This window comes from Canis lupus, chromosome 33, assembly GCF_003254725.2.
Source record: "Canis lupus dingo isolate Sandy chromosome 33, ASM325472v2, whole genome shotgun sequence".
Taxonomy (NCBI): Eukaryota; Metazoa; Chordata; class Mammalia; order Carnivora; family Canidae; genus Canis; species Canis lupus.
Genome location: NC_064275.1, coordinates 1,557,415 through 1,581,797, shown reverse-complemented (window position 1 = coordinate 1,581,797; position 24,383 = coordinate 1,557,415). Strand labels below are relative to the sequence as shown.

The window sequence follows — 24,383 nt, the reverse complement described above, 5'->3', positions numbered from 1 at the left end:
GTCCCCCCAGCGGGCCTGGGACGGGGGCCACACGGCAGGGCAGGGGCAGGGGCAGGGGCAGGGCCGCGCCCCCGCCCTCGGGTCCCCGCTGCCGCCGTCCGGGGCTGCGAGCCACGTGGGTGCTCCCGCAGGGCTCGGGGTCCGCAGGGTCCACGGCGCTGGACCCGAGCAGGTGCACACGCGGCCCCCGGGGGGGGGGCACCCGCCTCCAGGACGGCCCTGGGCCTGCACGGTGTAGACAGCCCCGAGGAAGCCGGCGGGGCGGGGACCGCGGGGGTGGCCGAGCCGGCCGGTGACCAGCCAGCAAGGCCGCAGCCGCCTGTGTCCCACGTGAGGCGATCAGGGTGTTGGCCGGGTCCTCCCGCGTCCTCGCGTCTGAATAATACGGGGTGTGGACACTTCTCATAACCCGGTACTTGATCCGTTGGCTCCCAGGCGCTTGGGGATGTGGCCCAGGTGAGGGGCAGGCGCGGGGGTGGCAGGTGCGCGGGGCTGCGCTAGGCTCCAGGTGCGGAGCGAGGAGCCCCGCGAAGCCCCGGAACCCATCCCTGCGGCCGCGCCTCGGCCCGCACCCCCACAGCTCCCGCGGGCCTCGGGCGCGGCCGTCGGGCTGCTCAGGCCCAGTCCCCGTGGGGGACTCGCACACCACCTGTCCCACCACACCCACCTCGCCCACCCCTCCAGGCACACCCATCTGTCCCACGTCAGGCACACCGACAGGGCCTTCATCCTTGGGACACACCTAGAAGACTCTGCACCCTGGAAAGACCTCTTGATTTGGGTGCTTAGCCCCTTCAAGCCTTCTCGCCCGGGTGCCACCCCTTCGGTGATACGCCCCCGCCAGCCTGGCCCAAGTGCCCCACTCTGGGCCTCTTGTCCCCACAGGGTACTTTGCACCGACAGAATGTATCCTCTTATCTACTGGTTATCGGGGGGCTTCCCGTTGGAGTGTCGTCCTGGCAAGGAAGCTGCCCCGACCTCTGTGACTGCCGCTGTCTCTCGGGTACCGGAGCACTGCCCGGAGCACCCCCTGAAGCACCTCCTGGAGCACTGCTGGAGCATGGCCCGGAGCACGGCCTGGAGCACCTCCTGGAGCACCGTCCAGAGCACAGCCTGGAGCACCTCCTGGAACACCCCCTGGAGTACTGCTGCAGCATGGCCTGGAGCACGGCCTGGAGCACTGCTGGAGCATGGCCTGGAGCAACGCCCGGGGCACCCCCTGGAGCACCACCCGGAGCACCGCCCTGAGCATTGCATCCTCCATAAGCATTGGTTCATAGGTAAGTAGCTGACGTTCACGCCTTCCCCGCGGTCTTCCTGCTGTCTCCGGGCGTCACCTCTTATTCGCCAGAACATAGGGCAGTGGGTCCGCGCCCTTCCGGTCACTGAAGGGAAAGTAACGCAGACTGGGCAATACTTGGAGATCGCAGCCCTCCGAGGCAGGGGACAGGTGTAGACGCCAGTAGCCCGACTCTCACCGAGCAGACTCGCCCGACTTCACTCCGTTCATCACAGTAGTGTCACCTACCTGAAATCTCTATTTTATTAAGATTTGGAGGGGAGGGGTTAAATTTGTTTCTTAAGGTTAATTTTTAAAAGATTCTCATAACCTCGTAATCATGTCTCAAGCAAAATTTACTTTGGGTGCGAGTACTTGCAAGTGGCAGTCACATTCCCTCCAACAGCAGAATACACAAGCCCTGGAAAACCTCCGAACCCTGTAGATACCCTAAAACCAATGAAGTCAATATTTTTCCGGGGAGAGGAAACAGTACCTCTGAACCACAACACTATGTATAATCTCATCGTTTTGTTTGTAGGTGTTAACTATAGAAACTTTATTTATAAATTTCTTTTTTTATTTTTAAAGGAAAGTAATGAGTCCTTAAGACATTGTTATAAATATGTTATTCGGGATCCCTGGGTGGCGCAGCGGTTTGGCGCCTGCCTTTGGCCCAGGGCGCGATCCTGGAGACCTGGGATCGAATCCCGCGTCGGGCTCCTGGTGCATGGAGCCTGCTTCTCCCTCTGCCTGTGTCTCTGCCTCTCTCTCTCTCTGTGTGACTATCATAAATAAATAAAAGAAAAAAAAAAGAAATATGTTATTCGTGTAGTCCTTTCAGAATGCAGATAAGAAAATTAAAGCTCACAGTGACCCCTTAGCCCAAATAACTGGTTAGCAATAAAACTGGGGCCAGGATAGTTACGCGATAATTACACATGTTGTTTGCTGACTAAAGAAGTACCTGTTGCCTCCTATAAACTGAAGTCAGTTATTTGTACTTGTTTATCTTGCAAATAAGAAATGCATAAAATGTTTTAGAAAATATGTATGTATATTGTTTAAAATATACTTAGCCGTCACTTCAGTCATCCTTCCAGGCCTCTCAGTTATTGTCATTGGTCTTAATCCTCTGGTTATCTTTAGACAGGCCAACGGACTGTCCAACGCTGTGCGGTGTGCAGAATAAGGCCATAAATGTGTGGGATTTGCCAAAGTGGGTGTAAATGAAACAAATTAAGTTCTACACACTTTTCCCCCAAAAGCTTTCAGAAAACCTACCATGGGAGCATCAGTAGGTGCTTTAAAGTTTTTATATTCAAGATTAAAATTTCTAAATAGTCTAAACTCCCCCTCTGCCGGCGTATGCTTGTCCTCATCGCGTTTTGGGTTCAGAACGGATTGCTTTAGGGGATATATATTTTTAAAGATTTTATTTATTCATTCATGAGAGACAGAGAGGAGGGCAGAGACCCAGGCAGAGGGAGAAGCAGGCTCCGTGCGGGCAGCCCGAGGCGGGACTCGATCCCGGGACCCGGGGTCACGGCCTGGGCCCAAGGCAGACTCATTTTGCCAAGAAAATGGACCATTTCGAGAGCGTTCCCTTCACACCTCGGGCAGGTGACTTTGGAACGGCCTCCTTCTAGAGCAGCCACACTTCGGCTCCGGGAAGCAGAGGAGTGTGCGTTCGGGGATACGGTCCTCAAAACAATAAATGAAGCCCCCCATCAGGTGATGGCAGGGTCGCCGTCCCATCTGGCAGGCGCGGTGCTGCCAGGGTTCCCGCGGCTCCGGCTCAGCACCTGGGGCCCGGCTGAGCGCCCCCCCGCCCCCAGCACCCTCTCCCCCGGGGGGGCTTCGCGCGGTTGGAGCCCGCAGCGCCCCAAACTAGAGCTTTTTCCTCCCCCCCCACCCCGTGCTCCTCGTGCCCCCGTTTCCCGCTCCCAGCGGCATCTGGCGGCTGCGGTGCTTCCTCTCACTGTAGTTCGCCCCCTTTTTAAGAATACGAGTTAATAGAATCTCAGGGAGCGTGTAGGTCACCTTTACTGCTTGGCTTCTTTCCTTTAGCTTCCCGATCTAAAATCCACCCACGTTCTAATGTCATGTACATCAGCTGGGTTCTTCTTCTTTTTTGTCCCCGACTATTCATTTTCCAACTGATGCACTTTTAGCCTGTGTGATTTAAGGTCCTGTAAATGTTGGTGGACAAGCCTTCCTGGAAACATAAACTCGTATTTTCTGGGCTAACAATGAGGAGTGTAATCAAAGGGTTGGATGAGCCTAAGTGTAAGCTGATTAGAAGGCATCATCCTAAATTTCAAATTGTGTATCATTTTGAATTTCCTCCAACAATGTATGAGTTTCAGTTGCTCTATATCTTCACCAACATTTGTCAGTTTTTAAAAATTTTAGCGATCCTGGGGCACCTGGGTGGCTCAGTCGGCTAAGTTCCTGACTCTTAATTTCAGCTCAGGTCAAGCCTGGGGTCAAGCCCAAGCCCCACATGGGGCTCTGTGATCAGCAGAGAGTCGGCTTGAGGATTTTCTCTCTTTCCCTCTGCCCTTCTTCCCACTCATGTTTCTCTGTCTCTAAATAAATACATAAATCTTAAAAAAAATGTAACCATCTTAGTGGGTTTGCAGTAGTATGATGTTTTATTATGCATTTCCATATTGACTAATGATACTAAAGATCTTTTCATGTGCTTATTTGCTCTTTTTATATCCTTATTTGGTAAATTTTCCATTTAAATATTTTATCCATATCTTATTTGAATAATTTATCTTACTGTTGTAAGAGTTCTTTGTATTTTAGGTTCACCTGTCCTTGATTAGACCTATGCTATGCAAATATTTTTTCCCAGTCTGTGGTTTGTCTTTTCATTTTTCTTAACAGTATCTTTGAAAGGGGAGAAAAAAACCTTTACTTTTTGATAGTTCATCAATATTTTAGTTTATGGTAATGTTTTTTCTGTCCTACCTAAGGCATCTTTGCTAACCTAAGGTCACATAAATTTTTTTTGAATTTTCTTCTCGAAATTCTATAGTTTTAGGTCTTCGTTTAGGTTAATTATTCATCTACATCTAGTTCATATTTTATATGATATGCGGTAGAGGCTCATTATTTGGATTTGGACATTCAAATGTTCTAGTGCCATTTGGTGACTCCAGTCCCTGTTATCTTAAGATGCCCAAAAGCAGAAATCTCTCTTTTTTAAAAAAGACTTTGTTTATTCATTTGAGAGAGAGAAAGGGAGAGAAAGAGAGAGAGCACACAAGCTGGCGGGGAGAAAGGGAGAAGCAGACTTCTCGCTGAGCAGCGAGCTCCCAGTGGGGCTGGATCCCAGGACCCCGGGATCATGACCTGAGCCAAAGGCCGATGCTCAACCACTGAGCCACCCAGGTGCCCCAAGCAGAAATCTCTTAAGCAAGGCTTTGATAGATCATAGATATAACTTGCATGATGTAGTTTTAATTTAATATAATTCTATTTGTCCAAACAAAAAATGAGTTGATATGTTTCACTTTTATGACTTCTCATTTAGAATAATCACAAGCACAAACCACAAGTAAGATAGTTATTTTAAATCTCTGAATTACTAGTTCAGAAAATATGGTCAACATATTTTCTCGTTGGGTTTTTGTATTGATTTCTCTCCAAATTGTAGAGATAAGCATATTGTGACTTCAAAAGTACTTCTGTAAATAATAACTGCCTTTTCATTGTAGGGCTTTACCTAATAATTTTCCACAAATACTTATTAGAATATAAGGTCCTACTGGTTCAAAAGATATAATTGCCCATTCTTTCAGAATAGAGATACTTATAGTCTTTATCCAAATGGAAGCGGTGCTATTACTAAATTATGTTGGTTGCTCAATTAGGTTATTATAGAAAATAATGATAGGAGGGTTCTATGTTTTCCATAACCATGAAATGGACCCATCATTTATTTTCATGGTGTGCATTTGTAGCTTGCCATTGTTGCAAAAGTCTTTTCACTTTGTCCCCATCATAGGCTATTTATATATTAAATTCATACATTAAGCTTTCTGCCTTTCTGTTGCAGGACTCTAACTTGATTTGTCATGGTTTTAAAGTGGGTAAACTCCATGCACATGCCACAGTAATCAGATGGCCTATTCTTGAACACTGTAGGATGACCCGACAAGAAATATCACAGCTGAACACACAAATTTAGTTCTGTTCTTTAAATAACCAAAGAGTGTGACAGACCTGGGGAGTTCACTTAGGTCTTTCTTGTGTGATAGAAATGTAATGTACCCTAAATCTATTTTTAATTCTGCCTTATGCAGCCTCGCAGCAAGATTTCACACATGCAAATAAGTTTGTTAAAAAAAAACAAAACACAAAAGCCTCCTGAAAAAAATCTGTTAGTTTAAGTGGTGTTGAGATGTGAAAGCCAATTTTGCATTTTAATGCCTAATTAACCAAATAATTACTCTAAGCTCATGCCAAATTTTCCTTTGCATTAGGATATGTGTTCTAAATGGTTAAGACATGTACAATTAAATTATCGGGGCTACACCAAAAGAAAAAATGTTGCACAGCGAAGGGAACCATCAAAACAAAAAGGCAACCTACTGAATGGGAAAAGATATTTGCAAATCTGATAAGGGGTTAATATCCAAACTATATAGGGAACTTATACACCTCAACACCAAAACCTAACAATTAGATTAAAAGTGGGCAGAGGACCTGAATAGCCATTTTTCCAAAGAAGACAAACAAATGGCCAATAAATAAATGAAAAGATGCTCAACATCACTGATCATCAGGCAAATGCAAATCAAAACCACAATGAGATACTATCTTATATCTGTCAGAATAATGTACCCTAAATCTATTTTTAATTCTGCCTTATGCAATGTCTGAAATGAACTATAAAAAATAGAGAAATAACAAGTGGTGGCAAGGATGTGGAGAAAAAGGAACCACCTTGCACTGTTGGTGGGAATGCAAATTGGTGCACCATTGTGGAAAATAGTAGGGTGGTTCCTCAAAAAATTGAAAATTGAATTAGCATATGATTGCGTAATTGTACTACTGAATATTTACCCTCCAAAAATGGAAACACTAATCTGAAAAGATATATGCACTCCTATGTTTATTGCTGCATTATTTACAATAACCAAGATATGTAAGCAACCCAAATATCCATCCATAGATGAAGAAGTCATATATATACACAATATATATACAACATATATACAATACAAATACACACACACACAATGGAATATTACTCAGCCATCAAAAACAATGAAATCCCACCATTTGCAACAACATAGATGGATCTAGAAGGTATAATGCTAAGTAAAATAAATCAGAGAAAAATAAATACCATATGATTCACTTATATGTGGAATTTAAGAAACAAAACAAATGAGCACACAAAGGAAAGAAAAGGACAAAAACAAGACCCCAAAACAGACTCTTAACTATAGAAAACAAACTGATAATTGACAGGGGAGAAATAGGAGAAGGGATGTAGATAAAGGGAATTAAGAGTACACTTATCATGAAGAGCACTGAGTAATGTGTTGAATCATTATATTGTACACTTGGAATTAATAAAACACCATGTAATTTGCACTTTGATTAAAAAAATACATCCGATACTTAGAACAGTGCCTAGTACACAGGAAATATTCAATAGATGTCGTTATCATTGCCGTCATCAGTGGAAGGAGGAAGAAACTGAGGAATGTATGTTTTAGCATTGCCCAGTGCAGAGAAGATACGTGGTACCTGGAATAGTTGATTAGTATCAACATTAACTATTAAATGGGAATATTAATCAGTTGCAACTAGGAAAATAAAAGAACAAGAGTACAAAGCTAAAATTATTTAGATGAAGAAAACCGAATCTGATCTTTGCATAATGTATACTTAATAAAATGTCTATGCTTAGTTCTATGTATTTAAAAATTTGTTAATAATCCAGATCTTTTATCAAACTCATTTAAATTAGTTGATATAGTGTCCAGAACTATTTCCTTTCTTTTTTCTCTTCTTATTGTATAAAAACACCTCTTTATTTTGGGGAACCCATTTCCTGCTGCTTCAGTGAATTGTGTCCTTCTGCCTTCTCTGAATTGGGCATCTTATAAGGAATGGCAAATGGCCACCCAGGATATCCAGTTTTCACTGGCAACAGTCATTGATTCAACATTTGGCCTATCAATTCCACTTTCTCTAAAATATATGCAGTTTGAGAGTTCTTCTACTTCAGTAGGTTGCAATGACCACCTGCTATTTCTAGTGAGGTGGGGCTTGGGGGGTATGTCCTTTGGAGATGGTTAGCAGCCGGTGTCTTAAATAATAGGAAGACAAATTATTCTACTCAAACAGTGAAAATGACTGATGACTGTGTTTTTCAAGCACAGATAGTGAGGATTTTAGACACATTGCAGAGCATGTACCTAAGGAACATGTGTTCCTTCATATGTTAGCCTTAAGCTAACATATGAAGGCTAGGCATAGCCTAGGCATAGCCTGTTTTTTTTTTATTAAAGATTTTATTTATTTATTCATGAGAGACACACACAGAGAGAGAGGCAGAGACACAGGCAGAAGGAGAAGCAGGCTTCCTGCGAGGAGCCTGATGCAGGACTTGATCCCAGGACCCCAGGATCATGCCCTGAGCTAAAGGCAGACTCTCAACCACAGAGCCACCCAGATGCCCCTAGCCTTAACCTTCTGTTATAGTCACTGCTTTTGGGAACCTAATGCCCCTCACAATATCCTTTTCCTGGTCAAGTTAGTTCCAAATTAGAATACTTGTCTTAAGCTAACTACCTTTTCATCTTGTTTTGTTTTCAAGTCCCTACTCCATCTCTGATCAAACAAAAGAACTGGTTCTAAATTTTATCCCGTGGAAACTCTTATATGACATATTGGACCATTTTAGAGAGTGTGTGTGTGCGTTTGTGTGCGTGTGTGTGTGTGTGTAGCTATCTGGAAGATGAACACCTTTGATTACCATTGAGAAATGAAGTAGCAGGATCTAATCTATGTCTTAGGTCAGTAATCTGGAAGCAGCATGAAAGTGGAATAGAAAGTGTACACATTGGAGGGCCAGTGACAAAGGACTACTTAGGAAAGGACAAAAGTGAAAGATATTTTGAAGCACAGAAATGAAATGTTTGAAATGCTTAGTGGGAATGAATCCAGATTTGTGGATGTTATAATGTTGAGTTTTTATTTTCTACATTGATTACCTATGATTATTATAGTAGAAAAATCTAAATGACGACATTGGTTTTACAATTCACATGGTTGGTTTTATGTACTTTTACTAGTTTCTCACATTTTTGACAATTACATAATATAAATAAATCTTGAGGTTGGAAAACATTGGTTTTGCAATGAAGAACTCATAAAACGTGGTTGCTGACTGGAAGTAGGTCAAGAGTGAGAAAGAGAGTAGTATTAAAGTGCTCCTTGAGATTTCTAGTGGAACTTGCCTAGAAGTCATGGAATGGTGTAGAGATTAACAGTCTGAAGAAATAGATCTATAGAGCTTCTAACTTTAATAACCTCTAGTGTATTAGCTTTCTAAATCTTAGTTTCTTGTTTAAACTGGACATTATGAACCAGAACTCTCTACATCCTTTCCTCCTATTCTGTGCTTCTATGTGATTTTGCTAAATATCACAGCTTGGTTTGCTATTTTTCCTGGATTCTGTATCTTTGCTGCATTACTTACATTTCTTGTAGGTTTTTTTTTCCTTATTGGGGTCTAACTGACAGAAAAAATATATATAAAGTGTACAACATAATGATTTGATATACCTATACTTTGTGAAATAATTTCCACAGCCAGGTTAATCAGCACATTCATCACCTCGCATTGTTATATTTGTGTGCATGTGGGGAGAATGTGTAAGGTCTACTCTTTTAGCAAATTTCAACCATACGGTTCAGCGTCATTAACTATAGTCATCCCGCTGAACAGTAGAAACCCAGAACTTGCTCATCTTATAACTGAAGATCTTCGCTGTTTGCGGAGCATCTCCCTACTTCTCCCACCCACTGTCTTCTAGTGATCACCATTCTACTGTGAACCACTATGAGATATTACTTCACACCTGTTAGGATGGCATTTATCAAAAAGATAAGAAATAACAAGTGTTGGTGATGATGTGGAGGATAGGGACCCCTGATGTACTGTTGGCAGAAATGCAAACTGGTGCAGCCACAATGGGAAACAGTATGGAGGTTCCTGAAAAAAAAAAAAAAAACAAAACATAAATAGAACTACCAGATGATCCTTCAGTCCCACTTCTGGGAACAAAATCAGTATCTTAAAGAGATCTCTTCACCTCTCTGTTCATTGCAGCATGATTTAAAATAGCCAAGATATAGAAACAACCTAAATGTCTGTCATTAGGAAATAGTAAAAAAAATGTGGTTTATTTATATACATAATTGGATATTATTCCACTATGTGAAAGCGAGAAATCTTGCTACTGATGACAACATGGATGGAACTACAGGACATTATGCTAAGTGAAGTAAGCTCGAGAGAGAAAGATAAATCCTGTATATTAGAATTTCCAAGTGTAATCTTTAGAAAAATTACATTTATAAGAATTTTGGATGGAAAATAACACAAGACCCTGCTTCTTTATACACCTATACATGAATATACCCTTCATGGTGGAGATCTTTGGGGATTCTACGAAGCCTTCGTATATTTTTCAATATTTTACCAGTAATCTTGTGATTGGATCCGCCAGCTTTCCTATCAGACAAGGTGAATACCTGACAGCAAGTAGAACACTAGGTCATTAATAATTTCTTTAAAAATAATATTAATTTCTTCATGGTTTTTGTAAGTTTTACTTTATTACCCCCCCTTATTCTGGCTGAGTTGTAATCACTACATTTTCCCCTTTATATCATTTGTTGCTACACTGGTTAGAGTGATGTATAACTACTACATTTTTTAATTTTGAAAAATTAACAAAAAACATGGAAAATTACAAATGCTAGAATGGTATTATTGACTCTTCAGAAATAATAATTGTTAATATTATGTCATAGTTGTTTTATATTCCTTCTTTCTTTGTTTTCAAAGAAATTGAGCTTTAGATAAACATAAAATCTCTAATATTTCTTATATGAATGCTATTCTTCCTTTTTCTTTCTAGTGATAACCCACTCTAATATATTTACACATCTCTGGAGAAACTCCAAGTTTAAATGTATTCGCACAAACTGCACAGGCAATGAGTGACAGGGCATGTTTCAGAGCATAGGCCTCTAGATTCTTGATATACTGTTCCATCTGCAAGACTAGGGATTTAATTATTGGCTGAATTAAAAATAAAATCATGTCAGTGGATGTCATAACACTATGACTTTTAAAATGAAATAAAACCATATGGCACTTTTGATTTTGGTTCAGATTTATAAAATGGCAAGAGATCTACCCTAACAACCAAATAATCCAGATATCTTACAGAATCTAGTTTTATAAACCCATCAGAGAGCTTTTGTGTATTCAAAGAAACAAAAAGAACTAAACTCCAAAAGTGTTGTGTGCTTAACGGGGGAGAAATCGAGGGTTACTTTTACCTCTGGCAGAATGGCAAAAGGAAGAGCCATCTGCTGTAGAAAAGAATGGAAATATTAGAATGAAGAAAACATTACAGAAATGAAAAATTCTGTGCACCTGGGTGGCTCAGTTGGTTAAGTGTCTGCCTTCGGATCAGGTAGGAAATAGATATGTCTCCCTGTTCAAGGAGGAGTCTGGAAAAAAAAAAAAAAAAAAAAAGGAGGAGTCTGTTTATCCGTCTCTCTTTGCTCCTCTTCCCACTCCTGCTCAATCTCTCTCTCTCAAATGAATAAATTAAATCTTAAAAAAAAAAAAAAAAGAAACGAAAAAGTCCTTAAACAGACTTCGCAGGAGCATGGAAACAGTAGAAAAAAGGATAAGTGAGCCTAAAGACAAGTTGATAGAATGTATCCATACTGAAACAAAAGGAAGAGATGGAAATGAAAGAGATTTAAAACAATTCCCAATTTGTTTATTAATGAATTCTTAGGAAGAAAGCAGAGGGAGAACAGAGAAGAAAGAATATTTGAAGAGATGAAGACCAAGAAATTTCCAAAATTGATGAACTCCAATAGACTATAGTACTAGAAAGCTTACTGACCTCTAAACAGGATAACAGGATTTTAGAAAAGACATTGAGAGCCACAGTTCCTTTTCTAATCTCTGCAATCATAATTGACTAAATTAAAAAAACAACAACATAGTAACCCAATGTCAATTGGTTAAAAGGAAAATTGAAGTGAAATCTTTGAATAAAGACAGCAGGAATTTCAAAGGCAACTAGCAATGAATACTTTGCCTGAAGAGACATAAAAGTGACAAATTATTATCTAGAGAGAAAGGAAAATAAATACTATTCAGATTTATAGGATCTTCCAGTTAACTCGTCTGCATTCTAATACGAGTGAAAGTGGAGCTCACCAACAAATTTTGAATGAAGATGGAAGAAGCTATCTCAGGAGGTATGAGTTTTCTGTCACTGGAAGTAACCTAGAGTTGGTTAATGACCAATTGGAATAAAATTCAAGTCACAGATGTATTGTTCAACTAAATGATCATTGTGATCTTATTCTCATGTTAACATTCTTTGATTATAGAAAAAGCAGGTAAAAGAAGCTAATCAACCAAATATGTGATTTAATATACAGTATCCTTTGCTTTTAACTTTTTAAGAAAATTAATAGAAAAATATTTTCTCTTATTTGTTCCCCAAATAATTTAAGATAATGTAACTAAACTGTAAAAACATGAGGCACAATACTTCTAGCTACAGAAATATTTGTTAGACTTTGATTTAAGGAGAGATATAGTTAAGTCTATTTAACTTGTTATGTAAAAAATTATCTTGAAATGATTTTGGTTATAAAGGGACTTATTTGCATTGTTTAAAAGTTTCAGAGAAATAACCTGTCTAGATATGATTTGATCAAGTCTGGCTTAGATGTGTTTTAGTTGTATCTTCAAATTAGTGTCCTTCAGGGTGGCAGGCTGATGGCGCATTCACCAACCACATCATTAGGAGAAGATGGGCGTCTGGTTCCAGTTTTCTTCATTATTACCAACTTTAGTGATGACTGGGCTAATCATCAGCTAATTTCAGTGGCCAAGAATATGTTGCACATTAACTGAGTTTGGTTTAGATTGCCAGACCATCTGCTGTGTGGGTTGCTGTGACAATGGTTGTAGTAGGGAATGTGTCATTAACCCAAAGATGTGGACCTCTCAAGGTTCACCCAATCCCACCCAACTCTCACAGCTGCTTCATGATGAAGAATGTTTAGAGATTGTTTGAGGAGATTACCATAATATCCATTATTGAAGAAATGCTCTAAAAAGTTTGAAAAATATAGAAAAAAATCACATGCCTTTACGACCTCAACTGCAAGATACTTTCATTATCAAATGGCTGAAAGCCATAAATTGTGTCCTGTGATGAAAAAGTTATTAGAGGAGATTTCGATCTTTCTTTACAGTATATATATCTGTGTTGGTCTAATGGTTTGAATTTAGAAACATGTAGTTGTATCATTTCAGAATATTTTTGCTCTTTTCTCAATATTTTAAAAGTTATTTAGGGGATAAAGATACTAAAGATACTAAAGGCTCAGAAATTGAAATTGTCAGTTTCACAAATGGAATTGCCAACCGCCTTATAATTATTTCAGTGCTTAGGTAACTGACAGATTTATTGAGTGTTGGAGAACAGATTACAAAGTCCATTGTGCCTTCAAAATAAATTGTAGTTACCAAAGACTCAGTCCAACATTCACATACCTCAGAAAAAATAGATTCAAATGTCTACTGCCATCTATGGCTACAATGGCTGTCAAATGAGCTACTAAAGGAAGCAAAAAAAACCCAACAACACAACAGCCGTATTTTTTTTTTATCAAGAATAATCCTCGGATAAAACTCTATTAATCCTTAAAGATAGATATCTTCTTTGGGATTTCTGTCACTGCAGACCATGAGTTTAATCTAAAATGAATGATTTTAAGTGACACATGCTTTCAGTACCATTGGTCTTTTCCACATATCTTGAAGAAATAACTACCATCAGTTCTCACTCTATCTTCTTGAGTCTCACACAAATTGCTGCCAAACGACAAAAGAGAAATACAGGAACTCAATCATCTCAGTATTGAATATGTTTTCTATATAAATTGGTTTTGGAGAATGAGTTATTGTGCCCAATTCCAGTAATAGCACGGAAAACTTAACTTTCATTATCAAATGGCTGAAAGCCATAAATTGTGTCCTGTGATGAAAAAGTTATTAGAGGAGATTTCGATCTTTCTTTACAGTATATATATCTGTGTTGGTCTAATGGTTTGAATTTAGAAACATGTAGTTGTATCATTTCAGAATATTTTTGCTCTTTTCTCAATATTTTAAAAGTTATTTAGGGGATCCGTGGGTGGCTCAGCGGTTTGGCACCTGCCTTTGGCCCGGGGCGCGATCTTGGAGTCCCGGGATCGAGTCCCGTGTCCGGCTCCCTGCGTGGAGCCTGCTTCTCCCTCCTCCTGGGTCTCTGCCTCTCTCTCTCTCTCTGTCTCTCATGAATAAATAAATAAAATCTTAAAAAAAAAAAAAAAAAAAGAACCTACGAAGCAAACCTTCCTTCCTCAAAGTCATGCTGGTAAGATTCTGAAGCTTAGATTACTCCCCAGAAAAGGAGAATGGAGAGGGCGAGAACTCTGGATTTGATCGGCTATCTGAAAAGAGACTTTTATATTAACAGGAAGTGAACATATTTCTTATCTAGATCGTTGCCTCCTGTTTTCAAGAAATGAGCACTTTGAGGATTATGATGGATTTACTCAAAGAAAAACAAAGTTCTAGTTTTGAATATCTGAGTTGTTTGAACTATTGCTATGGCAAATTTTAAGGCTGCTGAGAAAATTTTTTATATTCATTAAACTGTATTTATTAAATAATTATTTTTCAGTTTTAATAAGTAAACGTGTATTAAAGTTAACAGAGCTTCAGATCACCATGAACTCATCAGAATTTTTGTCAATCTATAATGTATTAATTTTTAAAATTCAAAAATAGTAAAAATAACTTATTTGTTTTATTGAATTCATTAATGACTCTCATTTATTACTCTCGGTTGAACAATATGAAACTGTTGATGTTTAGCTATTTTTGAGCTACAAAAATGGCAAGTTCATGTGGTGGGTCTTAATACCTTCCAGAATATCTAGACCTTTGGGCACTCCAGGTTGGAAACATCTAGAATGGATTGTAAGCAATGGTTGAAAAGATTTACAGAAAGATGTATTTAGCAAGAAACCTGTTTATGATGAACATAACTTGAAAATAATTTTTGAAAATCATTAAATCTGCAAGCTTATATATTTGTGTTTCTCAAAATTTTAATCCAATTTTCCAGCATGTTCTGTCCAACAAAGAATACACAAAAAATTTTTTCTGATATTGATGCTTTGATTGAAGCAGACTATTAAATTATTCTGCAAAGTCTTACTTTTGCAATACTTTTGACTGATCAAACCATTCTGGTGATTTTTCTGACTCTTATCTATGTAAATGTTGAAAGCAATGTCCAAATAAGTCTCAGACTTGGTATATGCGTGTATTCTGAACCGTAAGTATTAGACTCATCAACTGGAAATAAGTGTTCATTATGCAAATATGGTGGAAGTTTAGGCAGCACACTTATGAAAGTGACAATTCAGGTAAAAAGAGGATGTTTTAGGCGAGTGGGCCAGCTCTGTCTTCTTATATCATCCTGGGCAGTTCTGCTTTTTTGTATTTAATTCCAAAATCAAAGGATTACATTTTATATGGGGGGGAAAAAGGTTGCCTTTCTGAGGTGTATAGTAATGTAAATTGTTGGGATCATTCATTTCTTATCCTGTGTTCACTCACAAAGCTTCAGTAGAGCAAATGATAGGAAAGGTTATCATCACAAATATAAACTTACACGTATGGACAGCAAGTTAGAAAAAGATTGTTTTCTTTAATGGGGATTTTTGAAGTATATGGGAATTTGGCAGCTGAAAAAATTTTTTTTCTTTCTCTTTTTTCTTGAGCTCCCTTCTGCAAAGACCTCTTTTATCCCCATAGAGGTACAGATCAAAACCTCTTTTGGAGCAGCCACAGCACTGATGTAGGATGACTCTCCTCCGTGTGAGAAAGCTTCAGAAAACCCCGGGACCAGTTGCCTCTTGAATCTGGAAAAGGGAATGACGTTCCATATATTCTTTCCATCTGTGATATGTTAAGGCCAGAAATGTGTATGATCAGTCTTGGAAACATTCCAGGAAAGTCATTGGTGATGCAGTATTCATGATCTGTTGACATCTAAGATGAATTTGAGATTCCACCGTGATTCTAAATGCCAAATTTATTAATATCCATCTACTGGGATAATTTAATATTTAAATCTTTATCATTCTCATCTCTGTTTCTGTGCAGGAGACCGTTCATTCTCTTGCTTAGAAAACATTCCTAAATATTGCATCAAGATTCTGTTAACAATCCAAAGAAACAACTTTTCATGTTCACCCAAAACCACACTACCTCAGCATTGAATTATTTAGAAATAATAAGCAATGGCAACAACATTTTCCCTGAATCTATGGGTTGGTAGAGATGTTGCTGAGATGTGAAAGTTGGGTTTAGGGGCACATGGGTGGCTCAGCAGTTCAAGGGTCTTCCTTCAGCTCAGGTCGTGATCCCAGGGTCCCGGGATCCAGTTCCAGATCGGGCTCCCTGCTTAGCGAGGAGTCCTTTTCTCCCCCTTCCTCTGCCGCTTCCCCTGCTTAAGCTCTCTCATTCTCTCTCTCTCAAATAAATAAATAAAATCTTAAAAAAAAAAAAAGAAGGAAAGTCTGGTTCATTTGAAAAAAAATTCAATTTTTAAAATACTGTATTAGTTTGGTCTTCATGTGAGTTTTCATGGGAAGTATGTTTGTCATGTGAAACAAAATTTTTAAAGTATTCTCATGGCAAAACATCTTCCTTAAATTATCGTGGATTCTATTTATTATGGGTTTTGTCACAGACAAGATTATCAAACGTAAAAAAAAAAAAAAAGAATGTTTTAAATGCTAATGTCAGACATGGTAAACTGGAGAGAAACACAACAGGCCAAAGCAATTTCCTTCCAATTCATGATAAAGGCCAGAGTCTAAGAAGAACCAGCGTTTCTTTTAGACTTATTTCCTATTTTGAGTATATGGAGTTCTCTCTCATTTAATCCTGAGCATACATGCAACGGCCTTGTCTTATTGTTTCCTTGAGAATGAAGGGGAAGGCCTTGTGTGGGACACAGTGACCAAAAAGAGGACAGCAAGTGTCAGCTGTTGTAATTCATGGCAAGAGGTGATGGAGACCATGACTGTAATTCCCCAAGGGAATCGTGAAAAATCCTGGAATTCTGAAATGCCCCTTAGCATAGAAGACAAGGACTTGATACTTAGGAAAATGAACCCAGAAGAATAGGGGACTTAGGAGAAAACACATTAAATGTATTTCTCCCTCATAATTCTACTTTAAATCGATCTTTTTCCTTTTGGAAGATTGAAAATAGAGGTTTATAAATAGTATGATGAGGAGGGTGAAATTTTGTATTTATAAGAGAAGTCTTGAAACGCATTAGTTGTCTATACTGTAATGTGCAATTGAAGTGATAATTACAGTAGATTGTGTTCATTAGGCAGTTTCAGCTGAGGGTGCACGTAGCTTATGGTAACAGGGAACAGCTTCGACCGCAAGGGCTACATAGAAACCATAAACATAGTACATTTGCTCTGCACAGTGTTTTAAAACATTTTTAAAAATTAGTTTCCAATATTTAAAAATGGGGAGATTTCACAGAATAATCAGGAATTTTGGCCTTTTCCTGAAAAATGGCAAACATTAGCAAAGGGTGTTCAAATTCAGAGGGCAACGAGCAGCTGGGACTGATGATCCAGACCCTGACTCTTCTAGGTGGGGTGCAGAAGCTCCAGGCCTCTGTGACCCACTCATCTGTGTGCCCGTTTGCCTCCTGTAGACATTCGGATTATTTAGGAGGGACTTCTCTGTGTTTGGAGATTCTATTTATTTACTCATGAGAGACGCACAGAGAGAAAGAGAGAGAGAGAGAGGCCGAGACCCAGGCCGAGCGAGAAGCAGGCTCCACGCAGGGAGCCCGACGCGGGACTCGATCCCGGGACCCCGGGGTCACGCCCTGGGCCGAAGGCGGCCGTAAACCGCTGCCACCCGGGCTGCTCCAAAATCCTTAAAATATGTATATAATGTGATTCCCGAAAACCAGAGGGAGCACCGATGTCCAGGAATCCGACAAAGGAGTCACAATAGTTAAAACCTGTTGTCAGGGCCTAAAACCCGAGGCGCCTCTTTAACGTGAGACTTTGTTTAAAGACTTGCTATTTTCCAAATCGTAACGCTCGGCCTTTTGTCCAAAACAGTTTCTGTCAGTTGCGGCGGTTCCTGCGGGCGTGAGAATTGCGTCGGGGTCCTTCAAGGTCAGCGCCTGAGAGGGCCGACGCCCGCCCGGGGAGAAAGCCCGATTCTGCAGGAAGGACAGCGCGCAAAACACCTGCGGCTTAGTAAGTGTAAGATTCTCCGTGAAAGCCTCGGTCTGCGTGAGGTCCCGGGGGGGGGCGGGGGGCTCTGCCCTCTGTCTGGAGCCTCATCCCCGGCAAGGCCGGAGGCAGGTCAAAGGGCCTGTCCCCGCCCCTCCCCCACCGCCCTCCGCGGACAGCCCCAGGGGGTGAAGCACCCCAAGTGTGTGGATGCCACCCCTTCCGTCCCAAATACGCGGATTTTGAGACAAGGATGGCGGGGAGTTTGGTACTCTTGTGAAAGTGCCCTCGAGTTTTGACTTGTTTTCATCACACTGTTTCTAAAATTTATTTATTTATTTTTAAGGATTTTCTTTTCTTTTTTTTTTTTTAATTTGACAGAAAGCGAGTGCATGAGCGGTGGGCGCAGAGGGAGGAGGAGGAGCCCGCCTGAGCCGGGAGCCCCGAGCGGGGTTGAGCCCAGGACCCCGGGGTCATGACCTGAGCCCACGGCAGGCGCTTCACCGGCTGAGCCCCCAGGCGCCCCCGTTTCTAAAATTTAAGTGAAAGAAGAGTTTGGGGGCAGCCCCAGGGGCCCAGCGGTTGAGCGCCGCCTTCAGCCCAGGGCGTGACCCCGGGGCCCGGGATCGAGTCCCGCGACCGGCTCCCGCGTGGGGCCTGCTCCTCCTCCTGCCTGTGTCCCTGCCTCGCTCTCTCTCTGTCTCATGAATAAATAAATAAAATCGAAAGAAAGAAAGAAGAAAGAAAGAAAGAAAGAAAGAAAGAAAGAAAGAAAGAAAGAAAGAAAGAGAAAGAAAGAAAGAAAGAAAAGAAAGAAAGAAAGAAAGAAAGAAGAAAGAAAGAAAGAAAGAAAGAAAGAAAAGAAGGAAAGAGAAAGAAAGAAAGAAAGAAAGAAAGAAAAGAAAGAAAGAAAGAAAGAGAAAGAAAGAAAGAAGAAAGAAAGAAAGAAAGAAGAAAGAAAGAAAGAAAGAAAGAAAAGAGTTTTGTACGGCAATGAATGAAGACGTTGACTTTACAGTGTCATCGCTCTGGGTGACTGTGAACTTCTCTGGGAGGGACAAGCTGGGTTGCGTGTGAATCGGGACGGCCAACGGCGTGCTCCCCTTGTACGTGGGTGTGTGCATGCGTGTACGAGGCCCGCTGAAATAGGCCGCGTGGCCCCGATTCTCTTTCCAAGCCTCTTTTTTTTTTAATTTTTTTTTTTATTTATTCATGAGAGACACAGAGAGAGGCAGAGACCCAGGCAGAGGGAGAAGCAGGCTCCCTGCAGGGAACCCGACGTGGGACTCGATCCCCGGGCCCCAGGGTCGAGGCCTGGGCTGAAGGCGGCGCTCAACCGCTGAGCCACCGGGCTGCCCCTCCAAGCCTGCTTTTAAAGGAGACTGAATCTCTCTAAAGGAGAATTAATCAACCTGATTGCTGTCTTTTTATTTTATTTTATTTTATTTTATTTTATTTTATTTTATTATTATTTTATTTATTATTTTATTTTATTTTATTTTATTTTATTTTATTTTTTTAACCTGATTGCTGTCTACACATTAGTACATGTCTCTTCCAAGTTCGGGAGATCCCAGTAGTTCTCTTGCCTTTACAACCACACAAGGCAGCTGTTTTCCCACACTTCTTAACAGTGTTGAGCAAAGGACGGGAGAAAGGCATGTGGCTGGAAAAGTTTTATGACTTGAAAAAAATTAAGGTTGACCTGATTCTAAGACCTGTAACTTCCTTTTACATTCTATTCTCACATAGACTCACATTTCTCTCCTTATAATCCATACATACTTCTTATCTGCGGCCTTGTTGACATTAAGTAAATCAAACAAATATCTAGGATTTAACTAAAACATTATTGTTTTCTTTAGGGCCCCGAAACAGAACTTCATAAAGAATTTATAAATGTTTTGAGTAGAGTTAAAATCAACACATCTGTTTTTTGTTTAGTGACAACTTTTAAGGTGTGGTCAGGGACCAGGATTCATCCATCTTTGGGTTCACTCAACTTTGCCAAACTGGAGCTTACATACCAGTGTGTCTGTGTTTCTATAAAACTGACGTAATGTCAGCATGATTCTGGGAAAAAGTTTTTTGTTATTTTTTTCTTCCTCCCAGATTGTATTTTACTACTGCTGCTCCAACAAAGATCGAGCGAAACTGTAAAGGATATGCCTGCAGTACATTTCTGTTGAAAGGAAGGGCTGGGATAAAATTAACCCCAAATAAACTGAATTTTTAAAATATTTTTTTCTCAAGGGTACAATCCTTCCAAAATTAGAATGGGCTTATCTCGTAGCTGAATGCTGTACAGAAAAGCAATGTAAATAAAGGGACGATCCATGCTTATTAAACTTACTATTTGCCAATATACTTTCCACCACCTCTGAAACCTGCGCTACCGACGACTACACGTGGGGACCCAAGGAGCGTCTCAGCGAACTGACCAGGTTGCTGCTGTTCATCAGGATAATTCACGGATAACGTGCAAGCAGCCAGGATAAGTCCGCCAACAGCCTTGCCACCTGCTCATGAGCACTTGCAGTTCTGGATCCCTGGAAAAAATATATTTTAAGTGATTATATTTGCATTTTAGACCAGAAAGCATCACACATAGATGTGCACTGCTTATTATTTTGGCCGTCTCAGAATAAGGAATTCCGACAAAGTGGAGCTTATAAACCACGGTGCAGATGGAGTTCCTGGAGCTGCCAAGAAGCCACATTAAAATATTTTTACATAGATCTATATAGTTACTTCATCATAAATAAAAGCAAAAACTATAACCTGTTCTCTTTACATTTAACTCCAAATGGAAAATTTACTAGAGGCCACGAAACGCCTCCCACGGCACCGATCCGTGTCCCCGGGCCACTCGCTGTCCACGCCGTCGTGTATGATTAAGGCAGGAGGGTCTCTGCTCTGAACTTACGCTCACGAGTACTTCGGGGTCGCGAGTCCTAACTGTGGGCATTTCAATACGGTGCTATTGCAGCTCAGGGCCCAGACCTTAGGCAGCAACTATCCTGCCCTTAGGTTTGGCAGCACGTTTCCCGGGTCCCGAGGAGGAGACGGTGAGCGAAACAGTCACTAGCTGAGCCTCTGCTGAGAGGAGCCGCGCTGCAGGGCGTCCCTGGGCCCCGGTGTGGGCCAGCCGGGGTGCCCGGAGGGGGCCAGCCGGGGTGCTCGGAGAGGGCCAGCCGGGGTGCGGTCCCAGGGGCCTCCTCAGCCAGGGCGGTTGCTTCCATTCGCTTCTGGACACGAGGGCTCTGGGTGCGCGTGCCCGCGGGGCTGCGGAGCTGGCATGGGGCTGACCTCCCGCCGTGGAGGGCTCGCAGCTGCTCCCTGGACGCTTCATTTGGAATTTATTTCTGTCTGATTTCATTGGGGAATCTTTCTACTCCACCGAACTCTTTCATTCTGTAGGAATGTTTCACTTGTCTTCTTTTCCTTTCCATCCTCCCCTGCCCTCCTTCTCTCTCTCTCTCTCTCTCTCTCTCTCTCTCTCTCTCTCACACACACACACACACACTCACACACACACACACACGCCACTTACACGTGACCATAGGACATATGACATATACACACAGAACTTCCTCTTACATGATAAAAACATCCTTTCAAATTATTTCACCGTTGTTACGGAGTTTATCTTTCAAGTCCGAATGGGTGAATTTATGATGGTGAGGAGACGGTTTATGTTAAAACCATTAAAATAAATACGCTGCAGACAGACATGTCTTTGGGCAACAGGAAATGAACCAGATTGTGATTGGGTTTGAAGTTTATATCATTTCCAGGGATGAGGAGACTCTTGGATGAGTAGAAACCGATTTGACTATAGGTTTTTTTGTCAATTCCTCACATCTGCGAGTTATGAAGCTTCATTCTGACAGCAGAAAATTAACTCACTGTGCTGCCCTGATTGCTTTCCCACAGTGCTCCCCCCGTGGCTCTGCACCAGCAATTGCTGCAGCAGCACGGGGAGAGTGGGTTTGCTTCACGGTGGGTTGGCCCCATTCCCCGGGAGGGTGAGGGGAGGGAATCTGAGATGGGAAGGCTCGCCAGGAGGGAAATTTTTCGTATGACTTCAGTAGTCAATGGTAACATTTTACGTAGAGCGTTTTATCCTTATAGAGATGTGGTGGGTTGTTTTCTTTTCCTTTATCCCGCATAAGAGGCACAAGGCTAAGCAGTTTTATGACTGTTTCCTTGCTAATTAATGTGGAGGGTAAAATCATTTCCCCCTTATAGGAGCCAGTGGTGACATCTAATGTAGGATGTGTCTGGCCCCAAGCCCAGTACAAGATGTAGTGCAGAAGTACTCTCCGGCACCGGGGGCATTTGATGGTCACTAAACACACTGGAACACTATCTTGTTTTCAAACTGAAATGCCTGAGAAAGTAGAATTCTCTAAACCCTGAATAATGTGACGTTATTCATACTCTCAGGACAATTACAGGGGGCTCAGACTCACCAGGAGCTGTCTATGAAGAAATGTCCACAAAGAAAAAAAGACAGATTGTGAGTAATGATTTTCACACTCTTTACGATTTCTTGAAAGCTTGATTGCTTTGATAAATTTGACATCAATTCATAGTGACCATGCCCAGGATAAGTAAGTAAACAAGGATTTGAGTTTCCTTTGAAAGCTTTACGATGTCAAGTATCACTCCGTGGGTCCCTTCCATTCACCTGATGGATAACATGCACAGTGTTGATTTGGGGCCTAGCAAAGAGGACCTGATTATTGACATAAGAACATTCATAGAGTATAGATCATTATCTCTAATATATATTCATAGTTTCCTATCTGACTCCCTCTGGTACGGGGTGGGTGGGTTAAGGAATGGCCTTTTTCAGGAATCTGGGCACATCATCTGAAGAACTTAGTTCTAACCACACAACGTCTTAGAAATATCTGTTATCCTAACATTTTATAAAAAATTTTCATTATTTTCTTATATTTCTCAGCTGGCTTTAAATTATAAGTATTAACTTATTACAAGAAATAAAAATTAATTTTGTACTTGTTTCACCAACTTATTTCAATTATTCAATCACTTGCTACGTGTAAACATCCAGTATATATATATTTGTGATCTCTGGCCTTCAACAAAAATATGGTTTTTCTCATGTGAGAAAGTTTGGTTTTGCTTATTTTGCACAATTTTGTTTTAAAAGCAATGTCAAGGCATTAGAAAAGCTACTCCATCAGACCCATGCTAACTGGAAAATGAGTTGAATGTGGAGGATAGAGCAAGGCGATCAGTAAGAAGGTGACAGACGAAATCTAAGTAAGAGAAGGAGGGGCTTGAACTAAAGTGGCGTACTCCGCATGGACACAAATGGGCGCGTTATATTTTCAGAATGAAGCCAGTCTGACTTGCTGATGAACAGGATGTGGAATGTGAAGGAAAGAGAAGAGTCACACATGGCCCCTTGGATTTTGTTCTAAGGAACCGTTTCCATTTACTGAGATGGGAAGTCCAGGAGGAAATGGCTTTTGTGCTGGGAAAAACCAACCACCTTGTTTTTACTATGTTAAATTTGTGGTGCCTATTTTATAATAACCATTAAGGTGGCAGCTAGATTTATAAGTCTGGATCTCAGGGCAGAGATAGGAATCTCAGATGAATTTATATCTATATTTGCATTTTATTGAAAGTCAAGGTATGTGTAAATGGAAAAGAGAAGGACATATGACCAAGCTGTTGGCCACTATAATAATATTTAGGTTGGGGAAAAAAAGAGTCAGCAAACAAGATTGGGAAAGGATGGTCAATGTGCCAGGAGACAAGCTCGGAGAGGCCAAGAGACATGACATTCCGAATAAGCAACTTAACAATCAACTGTGAAAATACTATTTGACGAAGAACGAGTCATTTGAGAAATGAGAAAAGCATTTATCTGATCTTTCAGCATGGTGCTCGCTGTTAACAGGGCAGACTGTGGGCGTGGGTTCAAGAGAGTGAGGGAGAGGAGAAGATACACTACACAGAGGCAACAGGTCTAGGAAAAAGAGGAACAGACAAAAGAGGCAGAAAAGGAAAAGGAATATATGGCCAAACGAGCGATTTCTCAGACGGGAGCTAATTCAACCTGTTTGTCCACTAATGGGCATGATCCGTAGGGCACAGGAGACCACGAGGCAGGCAGGAGGGCGTGATTTCAGGAGAGAAGCCACCGGGGAGGTGAGTAATTGGTGTTGGGAGCACGGAGGAATTCTTGTCTATTCATTTCCATTTTCTCAGTTAATTAAAAAGTGAGATTATCACTAAAGGGAGAAAGCAGGGTTGTTGGAGTTTTGAAGAGAGAGGTGTGAAGTAGTCTGATCAGGAAAAGGGAAATCGAATTGATCAGGAAAGGGGAAATTGAATTAATAGAAGAAAGCATTAACGGTGAGGCCGTTGGGTGTGATAATAGACCTCGGCACTTGACAATTCAACGGTCAGGGTA

The 24,383-nt window shown here is 41.1% G+C and overlaps 1 long non-coding RNA gene across 2 annotated transcripts; it reads right to left on the bottom strand.

Annotated features, from left to right (window-relative positions):
* Nucleotides 1-1,890: 1,890 nt before the first annotated feature.
* Nucleotides 1,891-21,397, bottom strand: LOC112641417 (uncharacterized). 2 transcript variants are annotated; one of them, XR_003124625.3, is made up of 3 exons: nucleotides 20,853-21,397; nucleotides 20,368-20,475; nucleotides 1,891-2,064 (listed from the first exon to the last, which is right to left on the bottom strand). It is a non-coding gene; the product is annotated as an uncharacterized LOC112641417 (long non-coding RNA). The 2 variants fall into 2 exon arrangements; XR_003124624.3 differs by lacking the exon at nucleotides 1,891-2,064 and adding an exon at nucleotides 7,857-9,530 and having other exon boundaries at nucleotides 20,280-20,475.
* Between the last annotated feature and the right edge of the window lie 2,986 nt (nucleotides 21,398-24,383).